The sequence below is a fragment of the Mirounga leonina genome, unplaced genomic scaffold (genome assembly GCF_011800145.1).
Source record: "Mirounga leonina isolate KUSES-001 unplaced genomic scaffold, KU_Mleo_1.0 Mir_268, whole genome shotgun sequence".
In the NCBI taxonomy this organism is placed as follows: domain Eukaryota; kingdom Metazoa; phylum Chordata; class Mammalia; order Carnivora; family Phocidae; genus Mirounga; species Mirounga leonina.
In genome coordinates this window covers 3,241,768-3,266,135 of record NW_023270649.1, presented here as the reverse complement: position 1 = coordinate 3,266,135, position 24,368 = coordinate 3,241,768, and positions in this window count along the sequence as shown.

Here is a 24,368-nt window from a genome sequence, read left to right as displayed (position 1 = left end):
TATGTATGTTTAGTAATATATAATATAGTAACATATGCAGTAATATATACTAATATATATTACTAATACTTAAGTATTTATGTATGTTTAGTGATATATAATATAGTAACGTATGTAGTAATATATATGCTATGTACTATATAAACTACTAATATATATCCACTAAAAACTAATAACTAATTTAATAATTAATGTTATTTCCTGAGGGCATGAAAAAACGCAAGTGATTTTTAAATATTTTAAATCCATATAAAAAGTCACACTATAAAGGCTTTGTTTGTAGAATGGAAAAATAAAGTCGTAATGCTATAGAAATGGGCTCTTGGGGCTTGCAAGAAGATTCTACCAACAGCATCATGTGGGGATGAAAATCTGCTTGACTTCAAATATTCCTTGGATGGATATAAATTTTATGTGCTATGAACAACTGTATTGGGTTATCCTTGTTTTGAAGAAGACATTGTTTTTAAAATGTATTGAAAACTATGGGTGCCTGGGTGGCTCAGTCATTAAGCGTCTGCCTTCGGCTCAGGTCATGATCCCGGGGTCCTGGGATGGAGCCCCGCATCAGGCTCCCTACTCAGCGGGGAGTCTGCTTCTCCCTCCTCCACTCCCCCTGCTTGTGTTCCCTCTCTCGCTGTGTCTCTCTCTGTCAAATAAATAAATAAAATCTTTAAAAAAAAAAAAGAAAGAAAACTATGCATGAAATTATGTCATGAAATGCAAAGGAGGTAAAGCAGTGCTTCTAAAGATGTTATTTTATATTAAATTTAAAAGCATGTTACTTAATTAGGGATCCTAAAATTTCATCTAATTCCCTAAATATTTACATATTCAAATTGCATAAATTTATTTTTAAACTTCTCTAATTGAGAAGATTAGATATCTCCCTGGTCCAAGACTGAGGTTCCTTATCAATGCCCTCTGTAGGGCAGCTAAATATGTTCTGAAAGAATAAAGATGAATTTAAAATTTTAATACTGCATTAAAAGACTTCTTACTAGTGGCAGAAAGAGGGCATAAAGATAGAATTTTTTATTAATATTATGGGTTAGATAGAAAAGTAAACAGAGAGCTAAAGAAATGCAATATGTGTTTTCAAGAAGAGCTACTTGTTGATGGGAAGGAACAAGTGATATCGTCAATGACTATGGAGAGAAAATCAGTAATTGAGGCGATATGGAATTGCACTCCCAGTAGATGAAGCTACAGACTAATCAAGGATACAGAAATGATGTGGAGTTGGAGGTACCACAAGAATTTTTGTGTTCCTTGACCTTGTGATAAGCACAAAGGGCACAGAATTGAGGCTTGAGAAGTGCCCAGATGTGAGGACATAAGAGCCCTCTGTATTCCAGGAAGGATTTTTGCATTATTCTTCCAATGAGGGTGTTTAATTTGTCGATTCTACTTGCCGTATAGTATCCCGTTGTATGAATATTCCAGTTTATTTGCCCATTCTACTGACGATGGACATTTAGGTTGCTTCCAGTTTTTGATTATTACTAATAACATTCTGTACTTACCTTTTGGTGAACATACAGAAGAGAATCAGAACACACCACCCCAAAAGATGTCCCTTTGGCATATTGATTATTCTCAGGTGAGAATAATATTGATTATTCTCAGGTGTATATCTAAACTTGATATACAGCACATGCATAGTAATATGCATTTAAGATTCCAGCATGTCTTTTCATGGCTTGTTAGCTCATTTCTTTTTGCCCTAAATAAATATTCCATTGTTGACATCTAGCACAGGAATGGCTTATTTATCCACTCATAAATCATATGTACTGATAAACATCTTGGTTATTTCCAAGTTTTGGCAATGATGAATAAAGCTATAAACATCTGTGGGCAGGTTTCTGTGTAGACATGTTTTCTACTCTTGGGGTAGATACCAAGGAGTGTGATTGTGGGATATTATGTAAAAGCTTCTTTAGTTTTGTAGGAAACCACCAAACTGTCTTCCCAAAGCGGCTGGACCGTTTTGCATTTCCACCATCCCTGACTGAGAGTTCCTTTTGCTCCAAATCCTCACCATCACTTGGTGCTATTAGTGTTCTGGACTTTGGCCATTCTCACAGGTGTGTTGTGGTATCTGATTGTTATTTTGGTTTGCATAATTTCCCAGATGACTTCATATGCTTATTTGCCATCTGCATAATCTGCTTTGGTGAGGTGTCTTTGACCCACCTTTTAATCGGGTTTTTTGTTTTCTTATTGTTGAGTTTTAAGAGTTCTTAGTATATTTTGGAAAACAGTCCTTTATCAGACGTGACTTTTGCAAATGTGTTCTCCCAGTCTGTGGCTTATGTTCTCATTCTCTTGACGTTGTCTTTCACAGAGTAGGGGGTTTTTATTTTAATGATGTCTTGCTTATCAATTCTGTCTTTTGTGGACTGTGTCTTTAGTGTGAGTTCTGAAAAGTCATCACCACACCAAAGGTCATCTAGGTCTTCTACATTATCTTCTAGGAGTCTTATTGTTTTGCATTTTACCTTTAGGTCTATAATCTATTTTGAGTTAATTTTTATGAAGGGCGTAAGGTTCGTGTCTAGATTCATTTGTTTTGCATGTGGAAGTTCCAGCACCATTTGTTGGAGAGACTGTCTTTGCTCCATGATATTGCCTCTGTTTTCTTGTTAAAGATCAATTGATCTATATTCATGAGGGTCTATTTCTAGACTCTATTCTGTTCTATTGATCTATGGGTCTGTTCCTTCACCAACATCACACTGTTTTGTTGTTGTTGTTGTTTCTTTTTATTATTTTTTTCTTTATTGTAGCTTTATAGTAAGTCGTGAAGCTGGATAGCATGAAACCTCCCGTTTTGTTCTTCAGTACTGTATTGGTTATCCTGGGTCTTTTCCTGTTCCATATGAACTCTAGAATCGGTTTGTCAATAATATCCCTAAAATAACTTGCTAGGAATTTGACCAGGATTAAATGAAACCTATAGATCAAGTTTGAAAGAACTGACAAATATTAAGTCTTTCTATCCATTATCATGGACTAGCTCTCCATTTATCTACTTCTATGATTTTACTCATCAGAACTTTGTGCTTTTTGTCATGTAGATCTTGTATGTATTTTGTTAGATTTATACTCAGTATTTTATTTTTGAAGTGCTAATGTAAGTGGTATTTTGTTTTTAATTTTAAATTGCACTGGTTCATAGAAAAACAATTGACTGTATATTAACCTTGTATCCTACAACCTTGTGGTAATTGCTTTCTGGTTGCAGAAGTTTTTTTATTGATTACTTTGGATTTTCTACATAGATGATCATGTCATCTGTGAACAAACACAGTATTATGTCTGGCTTCACAATCCAGATATGTTTTTTTTGTTTTTGTTTTGTTTTTTTTTTTAAAGATTTTATTTATTTTTCAACAGAGAGACAGAGACAGCAAGAGAGGGAACACAAGCAGGGGGAGTGGGAGAGGGAGAAGCAGGCTTCCCGCTGAGCAGGGAGCCCGATGTGGGGCTCGATCCCAGGACCCTGGGATCATGACCTGAGCCGAAGGCAGACGCTTAACGACTGAGCCAACCAGGCGCCCATAATCCAGATATGTTTTATTTCATTTTATTGTCTTATTGCATCTGGAAGAATTTCCATTATAATGCTAAAAAGGAGTGGTGAGAGGAGACATCCTTGCCTCGTTTCTTGATCTTAGTGGGAAAGCTTTGAGTTTCTCACCGTTAAGTATGTTAGCAGTGTGTTTTTCACAGATGCTCTTTACCAAGTTGAGAAATTCCCCTTCCATTCCTAGTTCACTGAGAGTTTTTACCATTAATTGGTGTTGGGTTTGGCCAAATGTATCTATTGATATGATAATACTTTCCTTTTCCCTCTGAATATATATATATATATATATTTCTTGACCATGAAAATCCAGTAGTGGTTTCTACTTCCTGAGCTTCTAAGTGAATCTGGATAACAATATTATTTTTGTAGAGAGATACAAAAGTACAATGTTTTATTTTAAACATGCTATGTGCATCTTAACTCTAGAGAACAAACTGATGGTTACCAGAGTGGGGGGCGGGGAATGGGTGAAATAGGCAGTGGGATGTGGCACGTGGGTGGCTCAGTCTGGTAGGCATCTGGCTCTTGGTCTCAGCTCAGGTATTGATCTCAGGGTCATGGGTTCAAGCCCCGCAGTGGAGCCAACTTAAAAAAGTGAATAGGCGTTGGAAATAAGGAGGGTATTTGTTGTGATGAGCGCCCACTGAGGTATGGAAGTATTGAATCACTAAGTTGTACACCTGAAACTAATGTTACATTGTAGTTAAGTAACTGGAGTTTAAATAAAAAATAGATAAACATAGGGGCTGGATTAATCATATACCAGCCATTTTATATTTCTACCTAATTCTGTGCAGCCAAAATACAGAATATCCAGTATACAAATGTTACTACTTCTGGTGTATTTAAAAGATCAAAGAGGGCGCCTGGGTGGCTCAGTCGGTTGAGCGGCTGCCTTCGGCTCAGGTCATGGTCCCAGGGTCCTGGGATCGAGTCCCGCATCGGGCTCCCTGCTCGGCAGGGAGTCTGCTTCTCCCTCTGACCCTCTCCCCTGTCATGCTGTTTCTCTCTCTCTCTCTCTCTCAAATAAATAAATAAATAAAATCTTAAAAAAAAAAAAGGTCAAAGAAACAAACGCCCGCACTCTCTCTACTTCAAAAGTGATTCTGTTTCTTTTTTAACATTTCCAAAAGTAATACTTCCTGACAGTGTTTCAAAATGAACTGGGCTTGTCAAAATCATGCCTGTTTTGTGTCAGACACCTGCGGTTTCTCAGGACTAAAAACAGCCCTTCACCTAAGAGAATTCTAAACTTCAGAATAAATTTCACTGAATAACATTTTATGGTAGGATCACAGTTTCTCAAAACTAAGGAGATTCTTTTATTCCCCTATTTATAGTGCTCGCTTCGGCAGCGCATATATTATTCCCCTATCTGTAGTCAACACCTCCAAAGCACAATGAAACTAAGAGTTTTGTAAATTTATTATTATGCCTAAAATAAACAAAACATAATTGGTTTTTTTCTTAGGGGCATCTGCAAAGTAAAAATCCTATATATCATAATCATTTATTAAGTTCATGATTAAATATTTTGGACCTTTTAGATTTTTTTCTCATGGAATCAGTCACCAAATACAAAGAAAGCTATGACATAATCAACAAATAGAGGCCACCTTCTAGTCTCGGTATTGTTTGAATTTTGGCCTCATCTAATGCTGTGACACAATTGGAAAATATTTCCTTCTCCACCTAGAAAGTCACAATATGGATCTATTATTGACTCGTAATTGTATTAGAGATTCAGACAAAATAGGAAATGGGAAAAGGTTTGTAATCAATGGTAGTAGCTATTTTAGTAATCAGGTGGCATGCAAAAAACCAAAACTTTGTTGTTAGTCCATATGGGTGTATTGCAATACTGAGTTAAGTCAGTTTTAATAGAAATGGTAGGAGCTGTGTTCATGTTTTCCTTTATTTATGGCATATCTGTTTTCTGGTAAACAAGTATTTCGGGCAGAGTGGGGAGTATAGTTTCCTGATGAACAAAACAAAGAACCTTACCCCTGGGGGTTCTATATTTTAGTAGAAGACACAGACAATAAAGAATAGAATAAATAAACAGTATTTTAGAAGGATAGACTAGAGTAGCAGGTGTTATTTGAAAGAGTTGATGTAGACCAATTGGTCTGTGTTGAGAAAAGTCTTGGGCATGTGCCCGAGAGTGGAGACCAAGGATGCCAGCAGAAATTCATGGAAACAAAAATGGCGGCTCAGAGTAGGAGGGAGCTTGGAATTCGGTCAAAAGTGGTACCTGATTCTTGGTATTTGTTAACTGTTTAGCCAAAGGGATTCATCTAATGGATTAGATGTAGGATATGAAAGAAAGGGAGTAGACAGGAAGATCTCCACAGTTTTCCAAACCTGTGAATGGTTCTTAATTTCAAGAGCTCACAGGCAAATTCAAGGCCCACAGTTGTATAACGCTCTGTGTGGGGATCCCTTTGAAATCAATAGTTTTCAAACATGAAGGGATGTTAGTTTTGTAAAATATCAGTAGCTTAATCATAGGTGTCATTGCAATTTTGTGTTACTCAATTCAAATAAAAGTATTTCACTTCAAAGCATAATACATTTCCCCCTTGCATTTTAGGGTTACACTTACTTTAACAATCCTCTTCAATTGTATCGTGGAGAGCTTTGATTCCGAGATTGATGAGATCAATGCTACCTTGCTATTTAATTAAATTGAAACAAAACTAGTGAGAGAGGTTCTCAAGAGAAATTTAAATATCATTTGTGGTATTTGAGAGGCAAATTGGCTTTTTATTAATACTTGAAAAGAGGTAGATACATTGTTCTGAAAAAAAGGCTTATTAATGTTATTTCTGGTTTGGTTTCCTTTTTTTTAAACGAAAATTATTACTTAAACTATATCAATAAAGTTTCAAACATTGCTTATTCTTTAATTATTCCAGTGTTACAAACGAAAGAACTTTTGTAAGTAAGGAGATTAAGGCAAAAGTATATTGCAAAACTAGTGGGTAATAATAATCAAGCAAATACAACAACAACAGTGTAAAATTAGATTATAAACTTCTAATTAGGGGGCTCCTGGCTGGCTCAGTTGGTAGAGCACGTAACCCCTGATTTCAGGGTGGTGAGTTCAAGCCCCACCTGGAGCATGGCACCTACTTAAACAAAAAACCCTCCGGTTGGAAGAAATAATCTATGCAGGTGGAATGAATCAGGTTTGTTTGTTTTTTTTTTTAAATCAAAAGACTGCCCCTAATAACTTCAAAATAATATATCTATTTTAACCAAAACCAAATCTGTATGAACAAAATGAAAATCAATCAACTTATCTAGATAATGCAACAAGAAAAACAAACAAACAAACAAAACAGAACAACAACCTAGAAAACTGTATTGACTCTTCATCTATTTTTTTCTCTTCTAAGGAGGTTTCAATACATAGTCGTCTGTACTGAAAAGCACTTGCCGGGGCAAGCGACGATGAATTCATAGCAACAGTTCAAAGATAGTGATCAAGGTCTTTTCTTTGACATTGAATTCAGAGTTCCCCTGAATTCTGTGGTATCCTGTAAGAATTTGAAAACATACATATAAAATGTATTAAATATGTATTAAAATATATACGAAATTGTAAATGAAACATGTGACAGGGACATGTTTATAAAATCGTGCTACACCATCGGATAATCATTTCCATGGGTATAAGCCATGCATACATCTCCCAGGACCACACACAAATTTACAGCTCAGGAGAAGCTATTTCTCTGCTCCTCAAAGTTACCCTCTCTGTCAAGAAAATCCTATGCCTCAGCTAAAGCATTTGGGTTTGAACATTTGATAACATGCCAAAAATATGGGTCACATTGCTCATCTTTTTTCATATTACTCAAGTTAAAATATACTAAAATGTGTCTGTGTGAAGGACAAAAAAAAAACTCCTTTGCTAGTTGAGAACCTACTGATTTATTAAGTACATAGACTGGTTGAATAAATACAAGGACAATTTTTATAACACTGCAAAATACTCATTAATCTCTTTACTAAAGTTAAGGGAATTTGTTTATTGGTAACAAAATATAGAATAAATAGTCATCTATAAACCAGGTGGAAAAAAAAAGTTTAATGAAAAATTGCCATTGGAACCCATTTAAATTTCACAGTTGAAAGCTGCTATAATTTCAAGAGCTCTTAGTTCTACCAGCAAAGTCATCTAAGGAGTGTGAAAAATTTAAAAGGCATTTATAAGGGGGTAAATAAAACTGTTTTTGTGCATAATAATATTCAACCTAAGATATATAGACACAAGTGAGCAAGGACTCACCTTTTTCAACAAACCAGCTGTCAGTATCCTATTTTTGAAGAATTGCTGGTTTCATTAATGGCTTCCTTTATCCAGCAGATACGATATCCATGCACTTTATTTTTATTTCTTTTTTATTTCATTCATGGATATCCTTTTTAAAGGGAACTCAGGCATTATAAATACAATGAAAATTAGTTAAGCTATCAATATAATAGTACACCGAAAAAAAATCTTTTGGTAAGTTAGGAATTTTAAATCATTTGGTTTAAAAGGGATTGGAGAAATTTGGGAAGTTGGTGCATTTACTCCTGTGCCCACAACCAAAGGCAGTGCAAATCGAACATAAATGTCTGGAAGTTTAAATATATTTTGATTATGACTGTAAATCATGCTCACTTTCAAATATACAGTGAATTTTTAAAAGTCATAGCATAAACTGTCCATAACTCGAAATACGTGCTTATTGTGTTTTTAAAATTGTTTCTCAAAATAAGGATTATATTTTCATTCATTCATTCATTCATTCATTCATTCATTCATTCATTCGTTCGTTCGTTCGTTCGTTCAGTTGTTTGGTTAGTTATCTAGTCTCCATGCCCAATGAGGGACTTGAACTCACCACCCTGAGTTTAAGAGTCGCATGCTCTACCATCTGAGCCAGCCAAGCGCCCCTGTATTTTACTTTAGATGTACAGTCTGCACTTTAAAAGTTTTTTTTAAATATACATCATGCTGATTTTTCACGTCACGAAAACTTCTTCCATCCCATGACTTTAACAGCTACAATTTAGTCCATCTAGGGTGTCAACCATCTCTGGCGATCAGGTGGTGTATCAGGCAGGGTACAACCAGAGAGGCGGCACCAGGGTGTGACCTTCCTCAAGGATGAGAGCAGGTTAGCAAACCCTGTGAGGCCGCCATTTTTTCCCATCCCAAGCTGTCTCTTAACGTCTACAGGGCAAGCAGTTGGAATGAGCAGATGCGTGTGAAGCGGGAGAGAGCAAGGACCAACAGAGAGCCACAAGCACATTTTAGAGGTGACTGTTTCACCGCGAGTGGTAAGCTCATCCATAATATTGGGATGGTGATCTGCTTACAACGGGATCGCCCCAAGGACTGAACGAGTTACTGGAGACACAGACCTGGGAGTGACACCTGATAGAAAGGTTAGTCCCCTTGTGGGACCAGGACTAATGCCGCTGATAATAACCTGAGTAGTCCTGATGGTGTGGTGGTAGGGTTAGGAGTAGTTAAATGTGTCAAACCACTCTTAATAAAGCATGTTTCTATCAACCCTACCCGTAAGGCCCTTGAGATTCCCTCCTGTTTGATCAAGCCGTAACTGACACGATTGCCTCTTTTACTCTCCATCATAGAAAATATTTCTCATCTTTTAAGTGTCTTTTTTATTTAAAGCTCTTCCTATACATCAGCTTATATTTCAAACACTTGCATTCATCCTTGGACTCTTATAAAGGAAGGCATTGACCATCCTAAAAATGATAAGGACATGATTCATTATTTATTATTAGGAAACATGCATAGAGTATTTAAATATCTGGAGCGAGGAAAATGCCTGAAACACATGTTTTGAGTACTTTTCAATTTTCTAACCCATATATGATTTTTTTTTCTTCTTTGATATTTGGTAGGGGGTTTTAAACATTAAAAATATATTATAGCCAAATCTTATCCTCAATTAATAAAAAAAAATCATTGGAAATAATACTGGTATCCAAAGATCACCGTCAGAGCTAACATTTGAATATACCCTCTGAAAAAAGGAGAGGAGATTCAATCTCGGGAAGCACATGAAATGGTAATGTTAAGTTTTAAATACACGTCTAATAATACGCCTCAACATTTTCAGGTGCAAACATTTGCATGCAACAGAGATAGTTGCTCTATAGTTTAGCACCTGCAGTTCTATCCACAGAAACCCATTGGGCATGAGGGTCCCAGTGAATCGTGCCCTTGATAAATGCCGTAAAGAATTGAGGAAACCAACTATATGTTTTACATAGAATAACAGATGTGTTTAGATTGATGGCTCCTAGATTTCATCAAAGCTTTCTATATTTTAAAGAATTGTACAGACACTGAAAGACAAATGCAGATTTTGTATGAGATCAGTTAGCTGAATATTAGTCTCTGCACTTTAATTTTTTTTTCAGGAAGTGTTGGTAATAGAATTTTGGCCATTTCTGTCGTCATCCAAATTATTATTATTTTTAAACCTTCATCTTTTTAAAAGTTTATTTATTTTGCCATTTTTTTTAAGACTTACTTATTAGAGAGAGAAAGTGGGGTGGGGGGCAGAGGGAGAGGAAGAGAGAGAATCTCAAGCAGGCTCCCCACTGAGTGTGGAGCCCAAGGTGGGGCACGATCCCAGGATCCTGAGATCATGACCTGAGCCGAAACCAAGAGTCAGTTGCTCAACTGACTGTGCCAGCCAGGCACCCCAAAAAATGTTTATTTATTTAAGTAACCTCTACACCTAATGTGGGACTCAAACTCATGACCCTGAGATCAAGCGTCATGTGCTCTTCCGACTGAGCCAGCCAGGCGCCCCTGTCACCCAAATTATTTTAAATGTACCTCTTTAACAGAAATGAAACATTACAGAGTATTTAAAGTTCTAACTGATACTGAAATAATCCACATACCAAAAGGGGAGAAGATTCAGAGAAAGCATGTAGGAATTCAAAAGGATGATGTCCAGAGATTTAAAAAAAAATGAGATTATGGACAGTGTGGTACCAAGAATGTTTTTTGGTGTAATGATCATTAGCAAGCATGCAGAACACAGCTGGGAGATAGGAATGTGCATGCATCTTTTTCTTGTACCAGGCAGTCCTGGTGCCCACCTCTTTGTGCATTAGGAACCTACAAGATGTCTGCATGTTGTGCACTCTGAGAAATCATTTTGGAGAAAGCATTGTTAACAAAGCACGTAGAGTTTAATTTTAATTTTAATTTTAATTTTTATTTATTTATTTTTAAGATTTTATTTATTTATTTGAAGAGAGAGACACAGCGAGAGAGGGAACACAAGCAGGGAGAGTGGCAGAGGGAGAAGCAGGCTTCCCGCCGAGCAGGGAGCCCGATGCGGGGCTCCTTCCCAGGACCCTGGGATCACGACCTGAGCCGAAGGCAGACGCTTAACGACTGAGCCACCCAGGTGCCCCAAAGTTTAATTTTTAAGTTCTCTTCCTTGTTGTAGTCCATGGCTACCCATCTAACAGGTGTCCAGAGCCAGTCTAGAGTGGCTAGGTACTTTCTCTCACTTCTTCTATAAAGGGTGGTGGGAAGGCAGGAGGCACATGTGTTTTGAGTTTGAAGGGCTGTCCACCTTTATTTAAGAGACACATGTTTGGTGCAGGTACCAAAGGTTCATCCTAACAAAACTCTCCTATTATTCTATTTATTTCCATTTCTCTCAACTCTTTGACAAAGTTAAATTTTTTCTTTGGAATATGATTATGGGCTATTATAGTTTGGTTTATGTGTGTATACATAAATATATTTATGCATAGATGATGGATGATTGGATGGATAGATGTTGGATAAATAGATTACATAGATAGGAAATTGAATGGATGGAGGGAAGGGGAAGGATGGATGGTTGGATGGATGATGGATAGATGTTGGATGGATAGATAGAGAATTGAATGGTTGGAGTGAAAGGATGATGAATGGTTAGATGGATGGATGGCGGATGGATAGATAGAAAGATAGAAAGATAGATAGTTTGATTTCTCCTCTTTTCTCACGGTGGATTTGTTACTTATCATCTGCATTACAACATTTGGGGGAATCTGGAATCCCAAGGTTTCAACTCTATAGAGCCAGAATGTTTGAATACCCATTTCCACTCCACACAATCTTATAGAGAAATGTCTCTTCACAGTTTCAAATGTCATCTCTTCCAGTTGATCTACCCATTTGCCTCTCTTCCATGACAGCAACTTTGATATCACACAGGACCATGGTAGAAAGAGACCTAGAGAATCAAAATCTGTTTTTAACAGTGCTCTGTGTGTACATTACACTTGAGAAACACTGGTAGTGTATGCCTCAGTCAATTCTAGGTCATAAACGTCCAGGAGTAGTCACACCGTATATTTGGAAAAATATAATGGGCGAAATAAAAACAGTGCAAGACCAAAGTCACAGAAAGAAGCATGTTGTGGTGGCAGTCAACTAAGTCAGTCTAATGCTGGATGGAGCTGAATTTATTCTCTTTCATCAGGATGAGAGGATAGCTCACAAGTCTGCCAACGTTGAATGTTTTGTGTGTACCTCCGTTATTATGTATGCCCCAATCATCACACTGAAGTTTAGGGATCTGTTTGCATGTCTGCCCCCCAGGCTGGGATTGGAGATTTTTTTAGTATGGAGACTACATTTGAGAGTGCTCGGATGAGAAGCTGTTCGATCTATTCAAAGCAAAACAAATGCCACATTTTATTTAGTTGTTGTAAAAAGAACACAGTAGCCCATGTCTTCATGATCCCCCAGCGCCCCAAGAAAACCCCAGCCTCGCACACCCCCTAGCTTCCCTGAAATTCTGTTAGCAGCAAGGTGTCAGCTTCCACACCTGGGTCCCTGCCTCCAGCTGGCAGCCTGCTCACGTGCGGATGAACATGCATGCAGTCACACCTGGAAAGCTGTTTCAGCATCAAGGATGCTCTGAAATAGGGGAATGCGTTTGGTTGCTCTGTTTTCTGGATAGACACTTGATACTTCTAAGACCGCATGTTCTGTGTAAACATTCTCCTTCTGTGTGTTTGTACTTGGATTCACATCGTGAATTTTAACTTCGACCTGTACGGGGCAGACCCTCCTAGTCCTGTGCACAAAGGGCATGATGAAAAGGCACCATACGTGGTCCGGGTCTCTCCTTATCTTCGTACGTGTGTCAGGAATCGTGGGCCAGACTCCCGTCTGTGATCTAGAACTTTCTGCATTCTCAAAGCCTCCCCCTCTTTGCCCTGCATGGTACTCAGGTACTGACTGTCTCCTGTCCTGCCAGCTCTGTGTGGTTCTTTGGGTCTCGGGACAGAAAAAGAGCTCCCAAAACTAGGCTCCCATTTAATGACTCATTAAGCCCTAATACTTAAAATTCCTGAAGCTCATTTTCTTCACCTCTAAAAGGAATCCACAGTGATTCTCTAGAGCCTGAATTATATCAAAATTGAATGGTCCTATATATTTTGAAAGCTTATAGCTGCTGCAATAAGGAATAAGTAATGCTATAAAGCAGGAAAAATTAAAATCTGTACCCACCCCATCACTATAGCTATAATTGCATGGCCTCGGCTAACATCCTCCTCCACTTGCTTATTCATAATTCTTATTATTCAAGGCAACATCAAGTTCTTTCCTTCAATGAGATCTTATCTGATTTCCCTCTGGTTAGCTGAGTAATAGCCCTTCAGAAATGTCCATGACCTAATATTGCAAATCTGTGATTTTATTACTGTACACGATCAAAGGAACTTTGCAGGTGTGATTATGTCAAGAATTTTGAGACAGAGGGGTTACCTTGGCTGATCCAGGTGGGCTCAATGTCACTGGACAAGAGTCCTCATAAGAAGGAGGCAGGGGAATCAGAACTACCATACGATCCAACCATCCTACCTCTGGGTATTTATCCAAAGACGGTAAAAATCACTATCTTGAAAGCCTATCTGCCCTCACCCCCATTCATTGCAGTAATATTTACATTAGCCAAGACATGGAAACAATCTAAGTGTTTGTCAGTGGCAATGGACAAAGAAGATATGGTATATATAAAAAGAAATATTATTCAGCCATAAAAAAGGAGGAAATCCTGCCATTTAAGGACAACAGGGATGGTCATTGAGGGCATTATGCTGAGTGGGATAAATCACAGAAGGACGAATACCTGTGATTTTACTTCTACGTGGAATCTAAAACACAAATAGGGGCACCTGGGTAGCTCAGTGGGTTAAGCATCTGTCTTCGGCTCAGGTCATGATCCCAGGGTCCTGGGATCGAGTCCCACATCAGGCTCCTTGTTCAGCGGGGAGCCTGCTTGTCTCTCTGCTGCTCCCCCTCCTTGTGCTCTCTCTCTGTCACAGATAAATAAATAAAATCTTAAAAAAAAAAAAAAGAAAGAAAGTTGCTGAAAATAGATGGTAAGCATTCTCGCCACACAGAAAAAAAAGATTAGGTGTGTGAGGTATTTGGCCTGTTTATTATCTTCGTCTTGGTGATCATTCCACAACGTATGTACCAAATTATCATAGTGTACATTTTAAATATGCACTTATACTCGTCCAATAGTCGTCAATACAGTTGAAAAACAAAATTACAAAAATAAATGATTCGTGTGTCCTTGAAGTTTACCTTTTCCAAGGCAATTCTGCTTCAGAAACCCAGCAAAGCAAGTCCTTTGTCACAGACGAATCCCTCACCGTCCCCAAACCAGCAAAACTGTCTCTTCACCTTTTTATCTTTTCCCTTTGAATTCGTAAAACGAGAATATCCACCTTCCCCCCGACTCCCAGAATGAACCACACTCTCATGTCTTCCAAGAACCAAGAATGGTGGACTGTGGTCAATAACTTGTCTTCTTTCTGTACCACGTTTCTGTTCTCCCATCCCTCCAATCCCATGATGACTCACCGGGAAGTTCAAATGATGAGAGGAAGGTGCCCCAGAGGTAGACAGGTGCTTCATAAACTGGGCCGTATGCACTGCCCTCATTCTGACGGGCTCGCAGGCTGTCCAGCAGAGGTGCTTTGCTCTGATGCCGTGAGCCCCACGTGCAAAGACTGGGCATCTTGTGTGTAGTCTGCTGCCCAGTTCCATCAGGTCTACTGTTGGGAAAAGCATAGCTCTGTTAACTCCGTCAAGTTTAGGATCATCCTTAACATCCTCTTTAGGGAAATGATGGCCGTGTTTGCAGATGGGAAATAAGGCGGGCTTTTATAAGGTTCCTTAGATATTTCTGATGCCCTTTTTGGCAAATTAATTACTTCTGTTCATTTGAAGTCCAGTGGCTTAATTGCACTCTCTTCACTGGGATGAAGTCAAGTCTATTTTTCTCTCTCTCCATAAGGGAGCATCCTCGCAGTGGTTCCTCCTTCATCGATTAAAATAATATGGGATGTTCTGTGACCTGAAAGACTTATCCAATATTAATATTAATAATATTAACTACTGAAGGTTATTGGAGACCTGAGGGGAATTTAGGAATGGAGCAGCGGTGGAGTAGGGGAGGTGGTTTTAGAATTTACTGAGTATGTGACTGTGGGATATTCTTTCCTAGTCAATTTTTAATAACATCTTAATGACCAATTTTGTAATGCCTACATTGACAGTAAATGCAACATCTGGTGTTGCCTTCAGCCATAATGAAAAGCCCCATGTCTCAGACGAGGTACTGGATTGCTCCAGTGTTCATAGATCTGGGGATATTATTGCTCCAGTGTTCATAGATCTGGGGATATTTATTCATCAGGCTCACCTGTACCCCAAGGTTATTCCTTGACAATATCCCACCAAAGCTTCATGAAGTGGTTACATTAGCAGGAAGTATGGTGAGCTCTAAGTTTATAGAATGCTCAGCATATGTTTGCACATTCAGACACTGAGTTATATCAGTCTTAAAAGGGTCCATGCTGGGATGCCTGGGTGGCTCAGTCGGTTAAGCGTCCACCTTTGGCTCAGGCCATGATCCTGGGGTCTTGGGATTGAGCCCAGTGTCGGGGTCCCTGCTCCGTGGGGAGCCTGCTTCACCCTCTCCCTCTGCCCCTCCTCCTGCTTGTGCTCTCTGTCAAATAAATAAATAAAATCTTAAAAAAAAAAAAAGTCTCCATGCTGTGAGATTTTGGATTTCCATTTTTAAGAATCTGTCCTTTGGAATCCTGATGCTCCCCCATGAAAAGGGTGCACACAGAATACATATAAAGTCCATGCATGATGTGATAAAGCAGGTCTAAATCTAAAATACACACCAAATATCATGGGATTATTAGGGAAGAAAGAATATGGACTATCCCATTCACGATGCTTCATACTGATTGTTGAAATTCTACTATTTCCTGCACTGGGCTCACTAAATTACATTTTAAACATTAATCTCTGCCATGCCTTTTTTTCCAAGTGGGGCTACTTGAAAATTTGACCTTCCCTCTACAACTCACATTATATTTCCCCTGGTGATGCTGGAATATAGGAGATAACTGCAGATTTTATTGCAACAGATTTTATACAACTGCATATATATTTTATTGTTATTGTTTGTTACTGCTAAAAATGCGAATCCAGTTTCCATCCTGTGAAAATTGTCAAGGCAATCAGGGCACATCCATACTATTAGATTCTTCAAAGTGAATAAGAAACATGACATAAATTCTTATCTGGGGACAGGAAACATTATCTCAATTAGTGTCTGATGAGAAAACAGAAGAGCCCAAAACTGTACATAGAATGGGGAAGGGTTAATGGCAGGAGATTGTATTGCTCAGGGTTCTCCAGAGAAACAGAACCTGTTTTGTTCTGTTTTGTTTTTTGCTAACCTGATGCCCATCTCATATTTACTGACTCAGCAGCTGTCAAACTGAGTGTGAGGAAGAATCATCCAGGATGTTCCTCTAGAGGCAGACTCCTTGGCTCCATCTCCGGAGATTTATTCCAGACAAGCTTCTGGTTCTGCTTGGGAGGAAAATCTACAAGTTCTTCTGCTCCACGGGGATCTTGGCAAAGAGCAACTGCTCCGCTCCTGCTCTCCTTCTGGAGCCTTCCATGGCTGGACTGGGCTCTCCTCTCTGCTGGATCTGGTCACCAGGCAGAAGAGAGAGCCTGTCCTTTTCCAGCTGACCTGGCAGTCCTTCGCATTGGACCACCACATGCTGCACCTGGGCTCCTTGCAGCCCCCGATCCCTTCTTGCAACCTCAAACCATCACCTAGAAACATGAGCAACCTCCATCCCACCCCAAATCGTCACTTGCTCACCTTTCTCTCTTCATCCCGTTAATTCCAGCCAGCTTGTGTAGAGCTCAGCTTTAATGTCACTTTCCCAGGGAAGTTTACCCTCATATTTGTAGTGACCTACGTATGTCAAAATGGACATAATTTGAGGTGTCTTCAGAACTCATACTGTTAAACACTGGGCTGTACTGTCCAAATGTTTAAATAGACAGCGAACAGGAAAACATCTGGAAGGAGCTGGTGGTTGAAGTGAGTGCACCTTCAGCCAAAGGGAAGCCTTCCTAAATAAAGGATGCAAACACTCCTAGCCTCCTTTTATTCCCTCTGCTTTGAAGATTCTTCCCTCACACGAGGTCTTCAGCCAAGGAACACAAGCGATGGAAACGTTAGGTTGCCATCCTTGTGTCTCCCAGGGCAACCTCACCAGAGGTCCCCTCCCTTACATCGTCCCCTCCATCCTGGCATCCTCTCTAGTGTCAGGGACAACTCTGCAGTGGAATGAACAGCAGGCATCCCTTTGGCGACAGAAGATGGCTGAAAGTCGAATGAGGTCAGCAAACACTGGCTGGGGATAAAAGCAATGCCCATCTTCCCGCCCCGGCAGCTGCAGAAATTTCCCTGAGGTGTTGATTGAAACCCAGGGCACACAACGCTGCAGCCATGAACACAGAACCACAGTCGTTAATTGGCTGCTTTCGGGGCCCATCAGACAGTTTCTGCTGATATGCTGCTCATCGCGAATGGCTAAATCTCTGGAGCACAGGTGTGTGGACAACTGGAGAGAGAGCAGAACGCCAAATCCTGTCTGTTTGGATACTAATACAGTCGACAAGGAACTGAAGGTGTGTAGCTGGTTTATGGCAGATGGCACGTAGGAGATGCAGTTTCTCGTAGGGAGTCTTATTTCCGTTGGAGGTGGGGGGGGAGGAGCCGGGAGATGGCAAGGAAGAAAGCAAGCCACAGACATTACAAAGATGAACTCACCCGAGGTTGGTTTCTTTGGAAGTGAGAATGATTTTCCTGCTGCCTTGCAAGCTCCCAGAAACAAGGACCCTGTAAGTCCATCTTTATAAAACCCGTAGGGTTTATCTACCCAAACCCTTGCTCTGAGGCAGTACTCAATGCAAGGACTTTAATCAAATCAAAACATATTTAATCCAGTCTAAACAAAGCACATCTCAGTGTGATGGAAATAAACCCCTTACATTGTCCTCTTCGTACAGGGAAATTCAATAGTTATAGAACCGGAGACTTTTGTTTGGACACAAATGGACGTTGTGATGAAAAAAAAAAAGTCAACGTGGAAGTTGATTTGCCTGAAATGGAAGACACATTTTAACCAAAAATGTTTCCTTTTGTCTCAATGGCAATATCCAGAGTCCCAAACTGTCCTTAAAATATACAACACTCTCTGCAATCAAAATAATATTTTCAGTAAAACCATTTTAATGAAAATGGTGGACACACACCTGTTTAAGCTGCAGAGGGAGAGATTCCGGGCCTCGGCAATGAGCAGTGAATGTGTGTGCTATTGTGTCTCGGTCTTCGACAGGGAGAAATTTCCTAAACCTTCTCTATTCCCCCAAACATAGGACGCTCCTACAGACGTTTCATAAAACCCGTAGCCGCACAGCGGACAGCGCATTCCGAGAAAACAGAGTGCATGACTTGGGAGCTTGCAGACTATCCTCGTAAAATAAAGCAATGTCCTATCTGGAGAACTCCGCCTCGCTGAGAAGAATCCAAGAATCATTTTAAGCCTCCCACCCAATGCTTGAAAAATTAAACCACATCTTTGCCACCTGTGATCTATCTCCTAAGACATCATCCAGTGTGCCCTTGTTAAATGAACATCCTTTCCATCGACTTCAAGACATGACGTGTCATGTGTGTCTTGCAGCAATTGAAAGTCTGGCAAGTGTAAACAGGATGCGTTCCCAATTCAGGACACCTGTGGGTCCTTGTAGCCTGAGACATGCTTTGTCCCTGGCAAGTAGACCCCTGTAAACGCCGAGCATATATACTATGCAATATTTGTAAATATAATGGCAACATTGATGTCAATGTAATCAGGTAGACTAGAAACTATGAAAGATAGGTGATATCCACAGGAAATTCGCTCACTGCTTTTGTTGGTAGCTTTAGACTGGTAACTTCAATGCTAAACCCCAGAAATAGTGCATAGGCGAGCTGTGTAAATGTTGCTGACTTTGGCAAAATGGAAAGTCAACCACAGCCTGGAGCAAAGAGAACAGGAGAACAAGAAAGAAAGAGGAGAAAAAACAAGTTCAAATATAGAGGTGAGAGTAAGATGTTCTTAATGGGAAGTGTCAACAAGACCCCCTCCACCCAGCCCCCAGTACCTGGATGCCACCTGCAAGAAAAAGCAGGAAATCGTAAATGCCACCATAAACCAGTTGCTTCCAACCCATCTCCTTCCTTAGTCCTCAAGGGAGCACTTTTCATCCACTAATTTCACATCTTCTCCCAGACATCGAGGCTGAAGAAACATTACATAACTCACCCGTAATCATATGGATAAACTATAGTGAAATTAGCATCTGGATTCCCTGATTTTAGGTGTTTACGTTTTCACATTTCCATTCACTAGACAGGTGTCTCCTCTCAAATTTAAACCAAAGTAATCAACAGATGGCATGAATGAAAAGATAATAGTGACCTTCAGGTGAAGCATTATTTGAAAGAGTAGGTAGGACGATTTTATACGTAGGCGAGCCCTGGGCTCAGATTTTTTGACTTTCACCATTTAAGTGTGATAAGGAGTGCCTTTGTATTGGCATTTTAGCCCTAAAAGATCACTTCTCATTTTGGGTTGCAACATCCCAAAACATAGCTGCTTTAACCTTCCTTGTATGTTGTGTCATTCATTTAGCCCCGGGAGTCCCACCAGCTCCATCACTTCTGGTCCTGTGAGCCGTGCACCTCTATGGGGGGGGGGGACCCTCAATTTCCTCATCTGAAAAATGCGGTCATACCCTCCTGCTTCATGTGGTCGTTGCCAAAAGGAAGAGCGGGTCAAAACTCTTTGTGAAGAGAAGCGATGTTCTCTGGCTCACCACTGTTGACCGCACAGCCCGGATAGTTGAAATGCAACAGTCCCCATCTTCCCTTCAAAGATGTGTCTGTGCCCGTTGTAATGTGGATGTTGCTGGCTTTGTGGGCCGTCCCTCAGATCTCAGCTGGAGAGTTTATTTTAGCATATTGGAGGCTATGTTATCAAAAAAACAAAACCAAACAAAAGACAATTGCATAACCACCAGCACAATCAAGATAGAAAATATTTTACTCACCTCCCAAAAGTCCCCACAGGCAAATTATACCTCCATAAAACCGACTTGTCCAACATACCAGACATCCCAAAGTACCACAGGTCTGTGGAAAATAACTCACTGTGATATTCCCGCAGGGTTTGAAAAAGAGAGCCCACAGAATAAGATCCATGGTTGAGAAACTCTGGTTACCACAGGCAATTCAGTTCAATAAGTATTGACAACAAGATGACCACTAATTGCAAACCATGTTCAAAACTAGTGGGAATTCATGCAAGTCAAACAGAAACTCAGGACAAAAACGGGTACGTAAAAGGGTCACTCCCATGCACAAATACGAACATCTGTATTTTCGACCCTGTATCATTATAATAATAAAGAAATTTAAATATAATTACAATACCCAGCCCCAGCCGTGATATGTTGACGCCTAAGGGTTCCCATAGAAATTACTCCTTTCCTGGAGAATTGGTTTTATGCTTTAATTGGCCCATCGAATCTAGGAGGTTTGGCCATCCCCCGACCCAGGGATATCCTATAACCATCAGTGGACCGACAGAGGACGCAGAAGTTCAGCCCAGTCTTCCTCCAGTTGGGATTAATTTGATGATGTAACTTATGCTCCACAAGAGCAGTTTCTGCTGTGTAGACCCTGGGCGAGCAACATCTCATCAATCAGAAACTCTGCAGTTGGGGCCAGCCATCATGTTTTAACAAGCCTGCCAGGTGATTCTGATCCTCACTCCGTTGGAGAACCAGCGTGTCAGAGTGATATAACGATGTAAAAGAAATACCTATTTGGTTATTTACATGACCAAAATATATTTCTTAGCTGAATTTGATCTTCATCCACGGTTCCTGAAAAACGCTTCAGAGCCATAAGGTGAAATGGATGTCTTGTTACTAATGCAGGTGACTTTTAGACCCCAACCCCCTCTATGGTCATAGATTGGTTGCTATAGGACCCAACCAGGTGATTAGAGAGTTGGAGCCTTCAGTCCCACCTCCTGACGCTGGCTAGGGGTTGAACCAGTCAATCATGACGTTGCAATGAAGCATCTATAGAAACCCAACACAAGCGCTTCTGGGTGCTTCCACAGTCTGTTGGGGTTAGAACGCTTTCTCACGCTGCCCAGCCAGGAGCCAAGCTCCAGGAGGATGGAAGCTCCTTTGTTCCGGATCTTTCCCTATGAATCCCTGCAACTGCTTGTTGATTCACATCCTATCTCCTATCCTGTAATACATTGGTGAATGCAGGTAAGTGTTTCTCTGAGTTCTGTGAGCTATTCTAGCAAGTTAATTGAACCTGAGGGAAGGAGTTTGTGGGAACCTCCAATCTATAGCCATTTGGTCAGGAGCACGAGAAACAGCCTGAGGTATAGGACTGGCCTCTGAAGTGGTATGTGGGGCAGTCTTGTAGGACTAAGCCCTTAACCTGTGGACCCTGACACTATCTCTGGGAAGATGGTGTCAGAATTGGGTTGAAATGTAGGACACTCTAGTGGACTTTCCGGTGAAGTAGGTGATGGGGGAAGGGTAGGGGAGGAAGACAGGAAGCAGAGATATAGATTGTCTGTAGATTATCTTTAACCTGTAGCCATGGGAGCCTGAACGCTTTTTGAGTTCTTGTTCTCTAGTTGTGTCCAGAGAATTGCTTGGTGTTGAGAATGGGGGACCCCTCCATGTTGAGAACAAGAACTCCAAAAGCGTTCAGGCTCCCATGGCTACAGGTTAAAGATAATCTACAGACAATCTATATCTCTGCTTCCTGTCTTCCTCCCCTACCCTTCCCCCATCACCTACTTCACCGGAAAGTCCGTTAGTAATCAATGCTCGTATAAGATCCTATCTCAGGTTTTCCTTCTAGGAGACTAGGATGATGGCAGTTACCATCAACCCAACTTCCATGCACTTCAGTCTGGTGGTCTTGGAGCTTCAGAAACCCTGTGCCAGAGGCAGGGTAGTGACATTAATGAGATGCCTTATTTCACTGAAGGATTTCTAGGACTAGGAAGATAGATTGAGTAGACAGTTTACATTATTTCCTATCTCCATAAATGCAAATGAACACAGCAGGGACGCCACAATGGACCACGGGTGGTGGATTTCTGATTTCTCTCTGCGTAAAATGTATCCCCACCCCAGTGCAGGGTTTGTATCTTTCCATCAAAATCAAGTCAAATGGTATCCTTTCTTCCTAAGATAGGGATTGATTTGTTCCTGAGTTTTCTTAATCCCTCTCTTCTCCAATAGCAAGTCAGAACTTAAATGCTTCCTCCCCGAAGCCTTCACTAAACCCTCCAATACCTAGTTAATGCCCGTTCTCCTCCTGAACATCCTACTAGATTTCCTTCTTTCCCTTCTCTCCTTTCCACCCTTCCTTCATTCCTTCCTGATTTCTTGCCAGTTTTGCTGAACATCTGTGCAGCAGGTTTGGGATTGAAGAAAAAAACCTTCCATCAAGAAATGCCAAGCACAATGGAGAAACTTGCATAAAAAGATCATTGCAATGTTTAATGTGTCATAGTTTTCTGCTTTATTCTTGCAAAATAGATGCAGAATGTTATCGATTTCAATAGCGTTTTCCTGCTCTGAGTATCTCTTCAGGTCCTAGCTCTGTTCACTGGGCTCACACTAGGCTGTTTGCTCCAAGGGCTCTTCGGGGGGACTGTATTGAATAAACATAGCTTGATGCCTGCCTTTCTAACATGAAAACAGCAAATCGTACACGTGTGATACAGCCTCTGAAACTTTTATATCTAAATAATTGTAATTCGGTGTGAATTGTAGTTCGGTAATGAGTTGAATAAACAGCTCCAACCTATTCCAGGGTAAATAGGAAAAGCAGTAAGAGGATGCTCACCATTACGGCAGCCTATTTTTAATGTCTCAAAGATTCCGGCTCTTCAAAACCTATAACCACCCCGAGCCCCTCCCTGTTGGCAAGAGTCTAGCAGGTTAATTTCTCATCCTGAGGAAATTGCTCTAATTTGTATTGACTGTCATTAGCTTTCCTCCAAGAAAATCGTGGTAGGCGATCACCTGTGGGGGCTGCCCGCAGATGCAGCTGTGCTGTAGGGACGCGTGATGCACGGCCTTTGCAGAGATTCAGAGCATTAGTGACCTGCGGGGGGGCTGGAAAGAACACCGTGCATATGAGAGCAAAATCCAGAGATGGATGGGAGCGTTAGGCTCTTGTCTCCTCTGAGTTCACTGGCCTTGGATTTCATGTTTTCCCACTGATGGGGAGGGAAATTTTTCCTCTACGCCCTTAGGTTTCTTTGGTCTAAGAATGGACGGGAGATGGAACAGGAGAAAATCAGCCTTCATTGCATATGTATGAAAGACCACGGGCACCCAGGCAGTTGGGCGGCTGAGGCTTTAATGCCTTCCTGAGCTTTGGAAGCAGGTTCGGGACTTGGGGGAGGAAATGGGAGCACGTGCCGCCCACTACTAAAGTGGGTTTTCTAGTTAACTACTGAGAGGAAACCACAGTTTCATGGAACTTAAGCTGTATAGGTACCTAATTTATCTCCTATCCTAACCATAGCAAAGAAGCCAAAGACAATTTTTATAAATCCTGGGAAGCCTGGTTGCTCAGTTGGTTAAGCTTCTGACTCTTGGTTTCAGCTCAGATCATGAACTCCTAGATCGGGGGAGAGAAAGTCCCACCTCGGGCTCCCCACTTCTCGGGAATCTGCTTGAAGATTCGCTCCCTCTGTCCTCCACCCCCGCCCAAAATAAATCTTTAAAAACTAACTTTTTTAGATGCTGATGTTAAATGCACTTTAAAGTTTTCATCATAAATGTCCAAGAAGATGTGCATTGTGCATTTCAAGACCTTTGTAGAATATTACACTTTTTTCACTGGACCTGTATAATATATTCTCCAAAGATCTCCACTGTGCAAGCCTTTGCTTTTTTTTTTTTTTTTTTTGCAAACTCACATCTGCATTTTGCAAGGTTGACATCACATGTTTTTACCTGGGGTTTTGCAATGCTGATATTGGATTTTGCATGTTATTAAAATATTCTCCTGGCAATCCTAGAACACTGTTAATGCAGTTAAAGAGTTACAAGTGACTTAGTAATGCATTCTATGTGCAAAAGACTCTCCACCCACTTATGAAGATAATACTGAAGTGCCATATGTATTTTAGAAAATGCAGAATAAGGAAGCATCCATTATAAAGGTTGACTATATTCTTAATGTTTTAAGCCCTTGAGTTTATTTACATT